Source organism: Choloepus didactylus, chromosome 14 (genome assembly GCF_015220235.1).
Source record: "Choloepus didactylus isolate mChoDid1 chromosome 14, mChoDid1.pri, whole genome shotgun sequence".
In the NCBI taxonomy this organism is placed as follows: Eukaryota; Metazoa; Chordata; class Mammalia; order Pilosa; family Megalonychidae; genus Choloepus; species Choloepus didactylus.
This window is the reverse complement of record NC_051320.1, coordinates 43,081,967-43,098,662: the sequence shown is the minus strand read 5'-3', so window position 1 is coordinate 43,098,662 and position 16,696 is coordinate 43,081,967.

The following is a 16,696-nucleotide window of genomic DNA, read 5'->3' as shown; positions in this document are numbered from 1 at the left end:
AGAGACTGGGCATTTGATGCTGAAGGAGCACAGAATGTTCAACAGGATTGATTGTAAAGATCCAGAAATGGATAGCACAATTCTATCTGATGTTAGCACAACACTAAGTATAATGAACAAAGCTGAGTGTCAGTGTGGTTGAAAGAGGAAGCTAGGGGCATGTATGGCACTAGAAAGAAAGAGGATAAAAACTAGAACTGTATAACTTAGAAAACCTACAGTGGATAATGATGGTGATTAAGTGTAGAAATATAAGAAAGTTCTTACTTGAGGAAGAACAAGTAGATGTCAAGTTTGCACGGTGCTGAAAATGCATATTTTCCCTTATACCATCCCAATCAATGCAAACTAGTCTATAGTTAATGGTAACATTGTAATATGCTTCCATTAATTTTAACAAAGGCAATATACCAAAGTTAAATGTCAACAGAAGGGGATATAAAGAAGGGGTATGGGATTCTTGTTGTTTTTGTTTCTCCTTTTTAATTTTTTAAAATTATTTATTCTTTTATTTTTTTCCTTTTCTTTCTTTGAAAAAGAAATAGAAATGTTCTCATATAGATTGTGGTGGTCAATATATAACCATGTGATTATACCACGAACTATTGATTGTTCACTTAGGATGGATGGCATGGTGTGTGAATAAAACTGTTTAAAAAATAAACAGAAATATGCAAGTGCTGGAGAAGATGCAGAGAGAGATAAACCTATTCACTGTTGGTAGGGAAGTACAACAGGGCAGCCCCTCTGGAAGGTAGTGTGGTGGTTCCACAGGAGGCTAAATATAGGGTTGCTATATGATCCTGCAACCCCATTATTTTGTATATACTTGGAAGAATTGAAAGCATGGACATGAAAAGCCATTTGCACACTGGTGTTTATGATGGCAGTAGTCAGGATTTTCAATGGATGGAGGTGGCCTAAGGGTAGGTCAACTGATAAATGGAACAGTGAACTGTGATGTATGCGTACAATGGAATACTGAGTGGTTGCAAGAAGGAATGAAGGTGTGAGGCATGCAACTAGGTGACTGAATTTTGAGGACATTATATTGAGTGAAATAAGCCAGAAAGGAAAGGACAAATATTGTAAGGCCTCGCCAATATAAACTAATTATAATGAGCAAACACTGAGAATTGAATTCAAGAGCATAGGTTACCAGGGGATAGAACGTGGGCAGAGATTGAGCAATTGATGATGCAGGGGTACAGAATATTCAACAAGGCATGTTGTTAAGGTTCCTAGATTGTAAGCTCTTACAGCATTCATATCTATTCCTGAGTTTTAACTGTTATTTCAGAGAGGATTATTTGGTACATAATTTATATTCTCTGTAGCATACTCTCTAATTTAACCCGTATGGTCAGTTTATTTAAACAACATAATTACATGGAACCTAGAATAGGGAATGAGATCTTGTTATTCTGTACAGGCTAATGTAATTCCTTGATATATCTCAGAATATTTTGGGCAGAAAATAAAAAAAAATATACATACCAATCCCCTTGAGGGACTTGGGAAAATGTGGAAATAATAAAGTTCCCCACCTGGGGAATTCCTGATATTCTCACAAGCATTAGGGACTCCCAATTTAATAACTAAAGCTCTCATTTTAGGACATACCCTTATGAAACTTATTCCTGCAAAGGATAATCTATGCTACTTTATTTATGCCTAAATGGCACCCTCCGAGAACATGTTTTGTTGCTCAGATGTGGCCTCTCTCATTTGGCCAGTCTGCAATAAACTCACTACTCTCCCCCCTACATGGGACATGACTCCCAGGGATGAGCCTGGCCCTGGCATTGTGAGATTTAGAAAGCCTTCTTGACCAAAAGGGGGAAAAGAATTGGAATAAAATAAAGCTTCAGTGGCTAAGAGATTGCAAATGGAGTCAAGAGGTCATTCTGGAGGTTATTCTTATGCATTATATATACATTCCTTTTTAGTTTCTAGGGTATTTGAATAGCTAGGAGGAAATACCTGAATCTGTTGAACTGTAATTCAGTATACTTGATTCTTGATGATGACTGTTTAACTACATAGCTTTTATTGTGCGAGTGGGTGATTGTGAAACTTTATGACTAACTCCCCCTCTAATCAGTGTACAGGCAGATGAGTAATAAAATAAAGATAAAAATACATAATTATATACATTATATATATATATATGGAGGATAAAGGGTATAGGCTGTTTTGGATGTTCTTTTTAATATTTATTTTAATTTTTTTTTGGAGTAATGAAAATGTTCTAAAATTGATTGTGGCAATAAATGCTCAACTATTTGACACTGTGAGCCACTGATTGTGTACTTTGGATGGATTATATGGTGTGAACATACCTCAACAAAATTGCATTAAAAAAACTTGTCACTGCCATTTGCACATTGGTAGGAGTATAATGCAATGTTTAGTTTCTGCTAATGCTAACATATCCTTCATTTGAGAACAGTCTAGCACTATTCAAATTAATAACAACCTCTTTTTCTTTTCAGGTTACAGTAACTAAAATATATCTGGTGTAGACAAAGAAGAGATAAGTCAGTTAGATGAAGGGTAACTACAGAGACCCTAAAAAATTGAAAACATCAAGAACAAAATAAATTATGACAGTTTAATTGACTAGAGTCTTAAACCACATCTAAAAACAAAACAAAAAAAAACAAGAATCTGACCTTTTTTTCCCTTCCTGATGTCCTTGATTGGTTTTGAGAAAACATTCACTGCAATATTATAATGGCTAGCAGATGCCTACTTGACTAATTTTCATAAAATAATACCATTACCTCAAAATACAAATGGAGAAAGCATGTCGACCTAACTTGCTTCTTGGCTTGGTCAGCTTTTAGGTGGTAGGCACAGAAACCATCTGACTGTTTTGGATGGTAACGATTCAATTTTTTTCAAATGGTCAAATTGAGACTCACAGTGGGACTTAAATGAGGAAGTGAGAGAGTCATTAGGAAGGATTCAGAATGTTGACATGCCCAATGGTATTTGTGCTTTTTGTTACTAGACCAGCATATTTTCCAGCTCATCCCAGATGAATAAATGATTTATTATTCTGAATTTTACTGGCTATTCTCACTCTATTGTAGGATATTTTAAAATCAGAGCAGGATAGAATAAGGAAAATCTTTCATATTATTGCTTTGCTTCTAGTAGACTTATTTCCAGGAATGACTTTCTGACATTTTCACAGGGATTTAATTTACTTATGGAAAACAAAAAGTGACCACTAAAGGCAATATACAACTGTGTGATAAAATATAAATACAAGGTACTTCCAATATGATATAAACTTCTAGAATGGTTCCAGGCTAGTTTGAAATACTTTGATAAATTTAATTTAACTCAGCAAAGGTTATTTTTCCAAATGATTCACACATCTGTAGTTCCCATTTAAATGCTTTATACCTTGTTGGATGCAATTTGGCTTTGCTGCCAAGGAAAACAGAAACCCTCTTTCAGCTGTATCCACTTGGAAGAGGAGTGCCATTTAATAACCAGTTAAATTGAGGGTATTTATTCTTTAGGGGTCATATACCTCTCCTCTAGAGAAAACTATATTTGAAAGTGATGTTAAAATTTTGTGTAATACAAACTGGAGTTTTGAAAAACACAGCAGAGACCTTGAATTTCATTTCAGGGTAATATTTTGAGTAGTATTTCCTTGAATCAAATATAGCAACTCTATTTGAATATGCAACAAAATGTGGTAATTCTCTCCCCAGAAAAATAAAACTGTACTTTGTGCTGCTCTAAACAGTGATAGAGGCACGGATTCTAAAAGTCAAGGCTGAGTTTTCCTTTCTGTATTGTTGGAAATGTATTCACTTTCAAAGGAATGAGAAATGATCACTAAATGAATGATAGAATTTTCAGCAATGATAAAATATCCCCAAACAGAAAGAAATGATTCAAGGAAATTTCTGTAACAATTTCTAAATGTTTTGGTTTTTTTTCCTCCTTTTAAGTGATGAAATTAAAAAGAAACTCTGAAATAAAATCCAAATGTGCTATCAAATGAAGAATTTGAACCATAATTTTCTGCACTTAAAGTGAACCTATGAGTTTTAGAAATTAAAATTTCTGCCATTTTTACCCCATTCACACCATGCCTGTCATCTACAATTTTACTACCACCACCACCACTACCCCCATGAACTAAAATCCAAGCTCTATGAAAACAGGTATTTTTGTCTGTTTTGTGCTACAGTTCTAGTGCTTACAGTGGGCCAGAAACAATTAGTTAAATGAATGCTATATACTCTTATTTATATATTTAATATAAAGGCAACATATGTATTGAAATATGCTACAGAAAATTTACAGTTAATTCATTAACATTCAGAATGCAGTTGGATAACATTAATATCTTTGAATGCAAAAAGTTCTTCATTTTAATCTACTATATGCATACAAATGCCATCAGGGCATAATTGCTATCCTATTAAACTCTAAAGGCTTTGCTTCTGAAATCACCGAAATATTGGAAACAATATTTATGAAACAAAATTTTAACTTGGAGAATAACCTACTAATTTCTCCTCTGTGTATAGACTGACAGCACATTTGGTAGAGAAAGCCATCTTGCATACCTTTGTGACCCACTGGTTTTTCCAAATGTCAGCACGCATATCAATGATTTTGCTCATTGCTGAGAAAGTCTTCATGACTGCAAGGACCTTGTACCACCATTTCCCCCAAAATGTTTAGTAAAGAAAAGAGAGCAGAACATGAAGCTCTTCCTCTTTACATAGAAATTCACTGACTTCTTTAAAGCTAATTGCTGAAGTACTTGAGTGAATGGTGAAAACTCCTCCCCCCACCCTATTCCCCTAACCTGTCCCTATCCTGTTTTTTTGTTTGTTTGTTTGTTTGTTTTATCTTTGGTTTTTTGGGTTGCTCTTATTAATTAAGAGAAAAAGGTGGTATGGATGTGGTCACTTATGGTTGGTTTGAGAGCAAAGGTAATCAATTCTTCTCAATTCAACATAATCTTGGAGCATCCTAATATTCCAAGAAAGGAATAGGCAAAGTAAATTATGGTATCTCTAAGGTGTTTTGTGTGTGTTACCAACAAAATCAGAATTTAAAATTGATTGTAATTTGGGGATGATTTGCTGATTGCCAAGTAAAAGATCATTCCTCAAAGCTACATTCTTATTCATGCCAAGGCTTCTTTGTAATTTATTTTTAAATGTTTCACTTTCCCTTTGTTCAGAAACTTTCTTCACTATTTTGTATTCACATCTTTGCTACATTATCACCATCTGAAAATTCAATCTAAACTAGAGCAGCTTCTACTCCTTTGTCACTACTTATCTTTTATTATTTTAATAAAGCATTTGACTACACAAATTAATATATAATTAATGTCTTCAGTAACCCAGGAAGAGGGATTCTCTTTCCCAACAGTCCCAGAAAAATGTCTAGGAACTGTATGCCTTTTATCCTAGATAATGTGGATTATGTCCCTTTTTTTAAAACCAATCCTTGTTACAACAAGGATATTGAGGTTCATAGGCCTGCCCTGGTTACATGCCTACCCTAAAGTGGAAGGGGTCTTCTAAAGGAAAATCAAGGTACCTGAAGGTGAAATGGATGGGCTAGACAATACTAATTGATAATTATCCCTCCAATTTTTAAAATTACCCATACTCTCCCATTCCCCAGGGCCAAAATAACCCCAAAAATTTTAGATTAAAAAAATAATAATGAAACTGAAAAAGATACAGTTGAGGAGGCCAGCTTCTAGTTGAAAACCTATGTGTGAATTTTCAACCCTGTCCATAGGCAATTACAATTGCCTGACATCCTCATGGGGGAAAGCCACCCTCCCCTCCAAGACTTGGTGCATAGCCAATAGCCAGTGCACTGCAGTCTCTGGTGGGAGTTACAGTCAAGGACTCAGCTCATCCCTAGCTGGTAATGCTCTTACGCATATCTGCAATCCCCCCAAACAAGGCCTTCCTCAGGTGTCTCTGCTGAGAACTTATTGAAGGAAGGATGCAGAGATCTTCAATCATATTAGTTGCCCTCTTCCAATTGCCTAAGAATCTTAGGAAAGCGGTGTAGAGAAATAACACCTATCAGAGCCATGCACCATACTACAGACATGCAGTTCATGGTCCAAAATGGATAGGCATATCAAAATTTGTAGTTGCTCTGCTTTTCTGACTATTGGGGTCCCAGGGAGAGTCTGGGAGTTGACTGTGGGAGGGGACCATCTGAATGCAGCCTGCCATCTTTCCCTGTGATCCACAAATAAATCCCCTGCTCAGGAAAAAATATGTCAGCTGGTGCCTAGAATAGATGATGAATGTGAGCCAACTCCCTCCTTTGGCCACCTTGACATAAAACATATCCCCTAGTAGATAGTGATCTGCTGGTGCATCCTTCCCCTTTTGTGCTTAGCATATGTAAATATTCAGAGACTGCTTGGCTAAATGTGTGTGTATTTTATGATACCTGGCCAACCCTGACACTTTATCTGTTTCTGGTGGTGAGGGGAATGGGTCCTTCACTTGCAGCACAAAAGAAGTACATGCATATCAGATGTGATTATGGAGGGAGCCCCACTGGCCATGGAGGGCCAATGCCCACTAGTGAAGCTGATCCTTGCTTTGTCTCATCGCTATGTAAGTAAGGCATTGTTCCATCCAGTGCCTGTGTGAGTTGTGCTTTGCTGGTGACCCTGACACCTGCAAGCCATGGTTGCTATCCTCCAGATTGTGGGGCTCCTCCCCTAGAGGTGGTAACAGGTGTCTCCTACCTGACAGATACCTCTAAGACTAATGCCTTCATGAATTTTAATAGTTTTTTTTAAAGAAACTATAATGACACTATTAAGAAGTATAATAACTACATATTCCCTTTGTATAAAATAATATGTAAATACATTAACAGTTTAAATATTTGTTTTTATTTCAGAAATTCATTATGTCTGGGTTTAAATGTAAAGTATAACAGCAATAACATTTCTATTCTGAAAAAAGTTATAATTTCCTTATTACCTAACAAATTCAGGGTAAAGTGATATATTGAAGTGTCATTTGATACACTACCATCTGGTGTTTCCATACCCACTTTATTGCTCACATTTTGAAAATATGCCTTTACACTTGTACATATGATAGTGTTTTGTTGTTTTCAGAATTTGGGGAGCTAACAATGTGATTAACATCTTGTCAAAAAAAAAAAAAAACTTTTACTGAAATACACGTCAGCTCTTGTTAGCTTAGCAACTCATTAAATTTAACTATAAATTTTTACCTACATATATAGAAACTCTTTAAAGAATATATATGATTAGCCTAAGCTAAGTGTGTTTAAGTTTTATGTTATTTTCAGATAACTGCTGGTTAGAAAAGTAGCTCATTTAAAAGAAATTATTTTACATTGTTACTGTACATCCAAATGATATCTCATATCTTCTTCAATTATTTGTAATAGATTTAAGTCTTAGCATGGTTGACTTTAGAGTTTGCAAATACAGTTGGAATCAGGACATCTTATTAAAACCCAAGAGTCCTTGCTTCTGAGAATAAATGGAGAAAAGGTGAGTTTCCCTCCCAAAATACAACATCTTAGGTACATTTTTGAGAGTAATTGATATAATTCAACTAAAATCAAGAGCAGTGAAATGTTACATACCCTCACTCTAGATCAGACTAGGTAAGCATTTGGGTGATTTGAAAATAATTGTAGGTCTAACTTGAGCAAGACTTAAAGGTTCTATCTTTGATTTTGTATTCTCTTCCTTAACAACACCCTCTCTGTTAAACAACTGAATAGTAGACAACCAACGAACATTTCTAAGAGTCAATAAATAGATACCAATTCATTAGGACTCTTTCCCCAATGCAGCAGAAACTTCAGACGTATTCAAACAATGCTACCTTTGATCCTGTTTTTACAGCTATTTGATGGATATGATGTGTAATTAATGACGGTTGTACAGTGACATCCAGCAATGATTTTGATATCGTTCAAGTTTCAGTATTTTTTTTTTTTTTTCTTTTCTGAATCTTGCTATGTTGACTGCTGTGCTGGATATAACCAGAGCAGAAATGTAGTAAAATTCAATACAGATCAGGACATTTTAAAACTGGCTTGCACAGTAAGCTAAAGGAGCATAAGCTCCTTTTGTTTGCAACTTAGGCAGCATGCTTTGAAGTGGAATTGTGTCAAGGAAAGCCCTTGAGGTCCAGTCAACAGAAGAGATCGATTGTACACTGGTAGATTATTTAAAGGTCATTTTGTCAGAAGGATTTTTGAATAGGAGGCAACACAGATTTTTTCTTCTTTTAAGTGATAGAAAAATTACCCTATATATTTTTTTCTAGAAAGATTATTCCTTTAATATTTACCCTTAGCATTAATTTGGATTCTTATCTAAGTGCCTGTAAACCCACTAAAAGAGAAGAGACATACATTCACACACACAAAAATGCAGTAGCATGGACGATTAAGAAAAACGAAAAGAAATTTTATAAAAAGATTTTTTTGCCATGAAATTATAGTTTAGAAATGTTAGTTTCAGGGTGAAGTGAATATAAGTGTCATTTTTAAGACCATTCCAAAGGCATAGATTCACCACAATACCATGACTTTGCATAGAAGCATTAATTAGATATATTAGAAAGGAGATCAGTAATAGTAATTGAACCCATTAACTATTTAGAAATCACACAATTATATGCTTTGAGTATGTAGAGTGGAAATTATCCATCATAGTCATATTGTACTTTCTTTCATTGAAGTTAACTATTTAAATGTTCTCTTGTCACATATGTTCTTAAACCAACTTAAAGCATCATCTTTATTTTACCAAAATAAAAGAAAATCATAATAAACTGCCTGTTCATGAACATTTGCAATGACTCGACTAGACTAGTTTGAAAGGTAAATTATCTAAGTAACATTAGTATAATTACTAAATATGGCTATTTCTTTAAGTTTTTTTTTAAATAGCTGATGCATTTCGAGCAAACTTCCTGTGATTCAATTTCTTCTCTTATCATGCAGAATAACTGCCTTACACACGTATACTTACAATTTTAATCACAAGTTCTTATTTACTAGGAATACTCAATTAAGTAGATCTTTAAACCATGTATGGATTTAAGTTCTTTAACCCAACAAATAACTAAAATAAAAGATTTAAGTAGTACATATATATATATATATATATATATATATATATATATAAAGCGATTTTATAGATGAAGCTTTTCATAATTTCCAAGGAAAATAAAAACAGGAAATTGTAAATGCTATAGGTCATTTTCCAGCATTAAAAGATATGAAAACTGTTGAAAAGTTTCTAAATGATCACAAAATAATCAAGGGAGTATTCAACAGCCATGCTCAGAATAAATAAAAATATCTCTTTGTGTATGTCATACTTTTAAATCTTTCTTTCCTATTTCCAAGTGAGAGCATAACTACCTGTACTTTAAGGTTTCTAGGAATATTTATCAGTTAGCAGATGAATGTTTTCCAAAGCAAAATTCCACGGATACTATTGTTCCCGGAGCCACTGCCTCCTTGCCCAAACCCTTTCCCTCTGCCCCAACAAAAATAGGTTTCTTTGGAAGTGGTACATACTCGAGCATCCTCCTGAAGTCTTACAGTACAGTTAAATCTCTAAAAAGCCTTTCAGTTAAAAAAAAAAAAAAATCTTTAACTTTTTTTAGCTTACTGATGCAGAAATGAAAGCCAAAATCAAGAACAATAAATATGTATTAACAGTCTAAGGAACTACTTTTCTCCGGAAAAAGAGACAGAAAATGCTGAACATCAGTAGAAACTATGGAGATTGCACCCATGAAAGATAAGAATGGTGGAACTGGTATATTCCCTGATATTCACTCAAAGTTCTCTCCAGTAGACCAAACACAAAGGCATTATAAAGACACTCCATTTTTATTTTAAGCAGGGATAAAATCTATGGTACAGCTTTTAAAATAATCACATTATTCTACAGCTACAAAGAGGAAGGAAAAAAGGCATTTCTTTGTATTCCCATTTTATCATATTCCTTTCTGCACCAAACCTTTAAATAACAGAGGCAAACAAGGGAATACCATTTACCCACTTTGGGAAAGCACAATGATAGTGTAAAATAAAAGTAAGACTGAGGCTGAAAACAAAAGATACAGAGGAAATCATAGAAGATGCCAGCAGGAGAAATCACATAGAAGGGGAAAAAAAGGTAAGAATGACTGTGGACTCACTGTCAGAAACAACGTAATCGAGAATTCAGTATTCAGTAAAAATTTCCTACCAAAATAAAATATATAGATGTTTTCAAATAAACAAAAGCAGACTTGCATTACAAGAAATGTTAAGGAGAGTATTTTAGTGTGAAGAAAATTGATACCTGATTATATTAGGATCTCAAAAGGGATGAAGGATGCTGAGATTCTTAAATATGTGAGAAATAATAAAATATTGTTTCAACATTTGTAATTTCTTTGCAAGATAATTGTTTAGAGAAAAATAAAAGCAGTGTATTGTGAAGTATATAACACATATAGAAGTAAACTGTTTAACCACCATAGCACAAAGAACAAAAGGGAAAAAATGGAAATATATAACTGTTAAGTTCCTATGTTACACATGTAGTGATACAGTATTGCATGAAAACTATACTATGTAAATTAAAGCTGTATATTGTTAATTTTAGAGAACTGCAAAAATCCATTGTGTGCATGTGTTGTAATAATAAATCTAAAATACTCAAACCAAAATAAGACAGAGAAAAAGGAAAAAAAGAAAAAAGAGATGGGACAGATAAAAAACAAATGGCCAGACCACAGTTGTAAACCCAAACATATTTATAGCATTAATTTTAACTGGCCTATATACTCCAATTAAAAAGCCGAAATTGTCACAGTGGATAAAACAATAAGGGTCAACAGTTACAGTGTATTTACAAGAAATGTACTTTCAAGGTAAAAACATATAGATTATAATTTAAAAGGTGGACAAATACACCATGCAAAATCTAGTAAAATAAGAGCTCAAGTGACTGTATTAATATCAGACAATATAGATTTCAGGAGAAGAAATATTATCAGTGATAAAGAGGGACTATTTACAATAATAAAGGGATCAATTTACAAATAAGTTATAACATGTGTATCCAACTTACAATAAAGTTTCAAAATACAGTAAACAAACTATCAAAACTGAAAGAAGAAACAAACAAAACCACAAATATAATTTGAGATTTCAACACTCCTTTCTCAGTTATCTATAAAACAGGTACAGATAGAAGAAAGTAAAAAAAAGTAAAAATACAGAAGAATTGAATAACACTATTAAGCAATTTTACCTAATTTACATTTATATATAAATTATCCAACTATGTCCAATAACAGAATGCATATTCTTTTTGATTTTATATAGAACATTCACCAAGATAGGCCATAATGTCCTGGGTAATATGAAAGAAACAATAAATTTATAAAGAATGAAAATATCTAGAGTATGTTGAGTACAACAGAATTAAATCAGAAATTAATAAAAAAGCCATCTTGAAAATAGTCAAATATTTGGAAATAAACTATCCTCTTAGGAATATATGAATGAGTCAAAAAGATCACATGCTAATCATAGAATATTATGAAATGAATGATGAAAAGAAAACCTTTAAAAATCTTAGAGCTAAAAAAGTTCTTAAAAGGGAGATTTATGGACTAAAATGCTTAAAATAGAACATAAGAATGGTCCCAATTTAATTTTCTATTTTTGCTCCATTAGAAACTATAGAAAAAGAGTAAATTAACCCCAAGTAAATGAAAAGGACATAGCAAAAACAATGAAATAGAAAAATTAAACCCAATAATGAAAATCAAAGAAGTCTAAAGCTGTTTATGTTCAAAGATCAAAAATGTGATGAACTCGTACTGAGAATGATCATTATAGAAAGAGAAAAGAGACATTACCAATGTCAAAAATAAAAGGCTAGTTATCACCTCAAATCCTATAGGCATTAAAAGAATGAAAAATATTGTAAATAACTATATGCCAATAAATTTGATAACTCATGAAAGACGACCAAAACTGACACAAAAAGAAAGAACTTAAATCATATATATATATATATATATATATATAATGGAATCAAATTTGAATCAAAAAACCTTCCCCAAAAGAAAATTTGAGGCTCATGTGGGTTTACTGGTAAACTTTATAAAATGTTTAAGAAATAATTTGAATCATCTATGACATTTCCCAATAAATTATAAAGCAGGAAAAAATACTTCCCAACTTATTTAATGAGGCAACTATTATTCTGATGCTACAGTCAACTTATTACAAAAAAAAAAAAACACTGACTAATATCCCTCATCCAAATGAATGCAAAAATCTTTCACAAAACATTAGCAAATTGAATTCAGTAATATTTTACAAGGATAATAATACATCTTGGAAAAGTAGGAGTACAAAGTTGTTTCAACCCAACAAGATTAATCAATGTAATTCACCATATCAAAAGACTTAAAAAAGCAAACCACATGTCTACCTAATTAGATGCAGGAAAATTTGACAGAGACTGTCAGCCAATCACAAATAGAAAGAAACTGAATTTCGTAAAAGACATCTGCAAAATACCTACAGTTAACATCACAGTTAATGATATATTGAACAAATTTCTCCTAAGATCAAGAAACAGTCAAGATAAAGAAATAGAGTCCATATGCATTGTCTCTATTCATAGATAACCTGATAATAAATACTTCATAAACTATTCTAATGAATTTAGAACTTAAGTAAAATAAAATGGCCACCTGCATTTGGTTTTGCTGGGGGGTACCCCTTTCTGAGATAGGACTTTCTAGAAGACAAAAAACAATTGGCCCACAGGGGCTTTCCGAGAAAATGAAACAATGGAATGCACCCCTACCGAAAGATAAGCAACACCTGGTAATAAACCAGTTTTGGTCCAGTAGAAATAGCTTATTGGAATGGACTTATCAATGTATATCTGTTCCCCACTTTGTAAACCCTCCGTACGCAAAACTGGAATTGCCAGCCAATCAGAACATTGCCTCACTTGCTTTTGTGTTTGCCCTATATGAGCTCCCCCTTTACATTTCCTTGGTGGAGCTCCTTTTCACATGCGGTTTGGGGGCTGTCCGATTCGTGAATCATAATTGCTCAAATAAACTACCATAAATAATATCTTCCCTAACATTTTAACAAACTCATACATGAAATTAGTAATTTTAGGATGCAAACCTAAAAAATCAATTGTATCTCTATGAACTAACAATGAACAAGTGTAAATCAAGTTTAAAATATCAATACAATAGCATATTATGAAATATTTACAGAAAAATTTAACAAAATATTTTCAATAACTGTATAGTAAAATTATAAAATACTGCAGAAAAAATAAAACATGGAAACAATCATGGTCATGGATAGGAATATTCAATATTTTAACTATAAAAAAATGCCTAAATAATGTATAGATTCAGTGCAATGTGAAACAAAATCCACAGAAATTTTTGTAGAGACTAAGCACCTCATTCTAAAATTTATGTAAATATGAAAAGGACCTAGAGAAGACAAAACAACTGTGTAAAAGAACATTTGAGGACTTATAAAATGATTTCAAGTCTTACTACTATATCCAGTAAATGCAGAATACACATTCTCTTTAAGCACACTCAAAATCTTTACAAATATTGATAATATGCAAAATGAAACATAAAACACTAAAAAAAAAAAAGAATTAGGGGAATGAAATAATAAAGAATATGCTATTTGTGCCAAAACATTTTGATAGAATTCAATCGTTACTGGTGTTTTTAAAACTATACTTCTAAATAAATGATGATTTAAGAAAAGGTCAAATTGGATAATACAAAATATTTTTACCCTAATGAAAATAAACAGGCAACATATCAAAACTTGTTCAGGGTAACTAAATCAGCACTATGAAGGAAAGTTACAGGTTTAGATTAGTATATGTAAGAAGACATAAGAAGAAAGACTAATACCTATTTACTATCACACAAAAATAAAAACAAGAGCAAAATAATTCAAGGAAGGTAGGAGAAATAATCAGATAAAGGCAACTTAATAAAATAAAAGCAAATATTAAAAAGAGTTTCAGTAGAGCTCAGCAGATATGAATGTTAGTATTAGTGAACACAATGACTGTTTAAAAAAATGAAAAATAAAAAGCTGAAAAAGAGCCCAGCCTTCAATTAGTGAGAGGAATGAAGCAGATATGGTTAAGAGTAGGGCAAACTGGGCCAAAGGGTAAAGGTCAAAACTGACTGTGTTTTAAAACTTCAACCTCCATGTGAGACCAAGGGAAGACATGTCTATCTGGTGCAGGATCTACATTTTCTAAACAGTATAACTCTACCGTCGGTTTGTTCAAACACCACAATTACCTGGAACTTTGAATAGGAAGTAAGATATGGTAGGTTAGTATAAGTTAGAGTGGAATAGTGACACATCCCAAAGTAATTTGGGCAGAGAATAAGAATATATTTACAAGGCCTCCCTGAGGAGCTGGGGGAAAGTGTGGAAGTATTAGACTTCCCCACCTGGACTGATGCTGATGCTGTCATAAACATTAGGACTGGTGGTTTGATGTGCTGAGCCCCCTATCATGGGACTTGCCCTTATGAAGCTCGTTACTGCAAAGGAGAGGCTAAACTTGCACATAATTGTGCCTACGAGTCTCCTCCTGAGTACTTCTTTGTTGCTCAGATGTGGCCCTCTCTCTCTGTCTAACTGAGCCACCTCGTCAGGTGATCTCACTGCCCTCCCCACTATGTGGGGCCCGACTCCCAGGGGTGTAAATCTCCCTGACAACGCAGGATATGACTCCCGGGGATGAATCTGGACCCAACATCATGGGATTGAGAATATCTTCTTGACCAAAAAGGGGGATGCAAGATGAAACAAAATAAAGTTTCAGTGGCTGAAAGATTTCAAATAGAGTCGAGAGGTCACTCTGGTAGACATTCTTACACACTATATAGATAACACCTCTTAGGTTTTAATGTATTGGAATTGCTAGAAGTAAATACCTGAAACTATCAAACTCCAACCCAGTAGTCTGGACTCTTGAAGACGATTGTATAACAATGTAGCTTACAAGGATGACAGTGTGATTGTGAAAACTTTGTGGATCACACTCCCTTTATCTAGTGTATAGATGGATGAGTAGTAAAATGGGGACAAAAACTAAATGAAAAATAGGATGGGATGGGGGGATGAGTTGGGTGTTCTTTTTTACTTTTATTTTTTATTCTTATTCTGATTCTTTCTGATGTTAAGGAAAATGTTCAGAAATAGATTGTGATGATGAATGCATAACTATATGATGGTACTATGAACAGTTGATTGTATGCCATGGATGACTGTATGGTAAGTGAATATATTTCAATAAAACTGAATTCAATTAAAAAAAAAAGTTTCGGGAAAAAAGAGAAGATGTATTTTTAAAAGACCAATGAAATGGAAAAACTTCTTACTAAAAAAGAGAGAAGATGCAAACAGCATAAGGGATGAAAAGTGAAACATCATAGAGGTACTGCAGACGTTAAAAGGTAAACAATAAATGTGTATTCAATAGACAACATCTTAGAAAGATACAATTTAGCAATATGGAAACTATTAGAAATAAGGCCTAAACTGTGCTATAACTATTAAGAAAATTGAATGTGTCATTAAAACATCTTTTCACAAAGAAAACTCCAGATACAGAAACCTCTACCTGCAAGTTCTAACATACCTTAAAGGAAAAAATAACGCCATCTTACTAAACTCTTCCAGTGAAATAGACCAAGTTGAAACACTTTCTACCTCAATTTCTAACAATAACATAATCTTGAACAAAATCCTGGAAAGGCAGGATAGGAAAGTAAAACTGCAGTCCAATCTCATTCATGAAGAGGCACAAATATCCTAAGCAAAATATTAGCAAATCAAATCTAGCATTATATGACAAGAATCATGGTCACTAGGTTTGTTTTTGTTTATTTTTATTTTTTTCTTTAGTTGTCTGGGACTGTAAGGTTGACTTAACTTGCAAAACTCAAGTTAAAAACCAAACAATGTCATCTATCTTCTGTTGAAATAAAGGGGAAAAAACATACATAAAAGACATTTGATAAAATTCCTTATCTATTCATGATCGAATCTCTCAGCAAACTAGGAATGAAAGTACATTTCCTGAATCTGATAAAGGGCATTTACAGAACATTTACCAAGAACATCATAAATAATGCTGAAACATTGAAAGCTTTCCAACTGAGATTAGGAACAAGATAAGAGGATCTAGTATCACCATCCTTATTTAATATATCACCCAATATCTTAGCTGGTACAGTACAACAATAAATACACAGATAAATATTTAAATACATAAATAGTTTAAGGATTGCAAAGGAAGAAACAATTATGTAATTTATAGATGACATAATTATGTACCTAGAAAATCCCAGAGAGTTTACAGCTACTATTCAAATTAACAGAAAAGTTAGTAAACTCGCTAGGAAAACAATCAATATACCAAAATAAATTATATTCTGTACCACAGCCCCAATCTAAAAAATAAAAGATACCTTTTTCAATAATATGATAAAATTCATGAAATACTTGGAAAAATATAACAAATAATTTATAACATTTCTCAATTAAATCCAGAAAC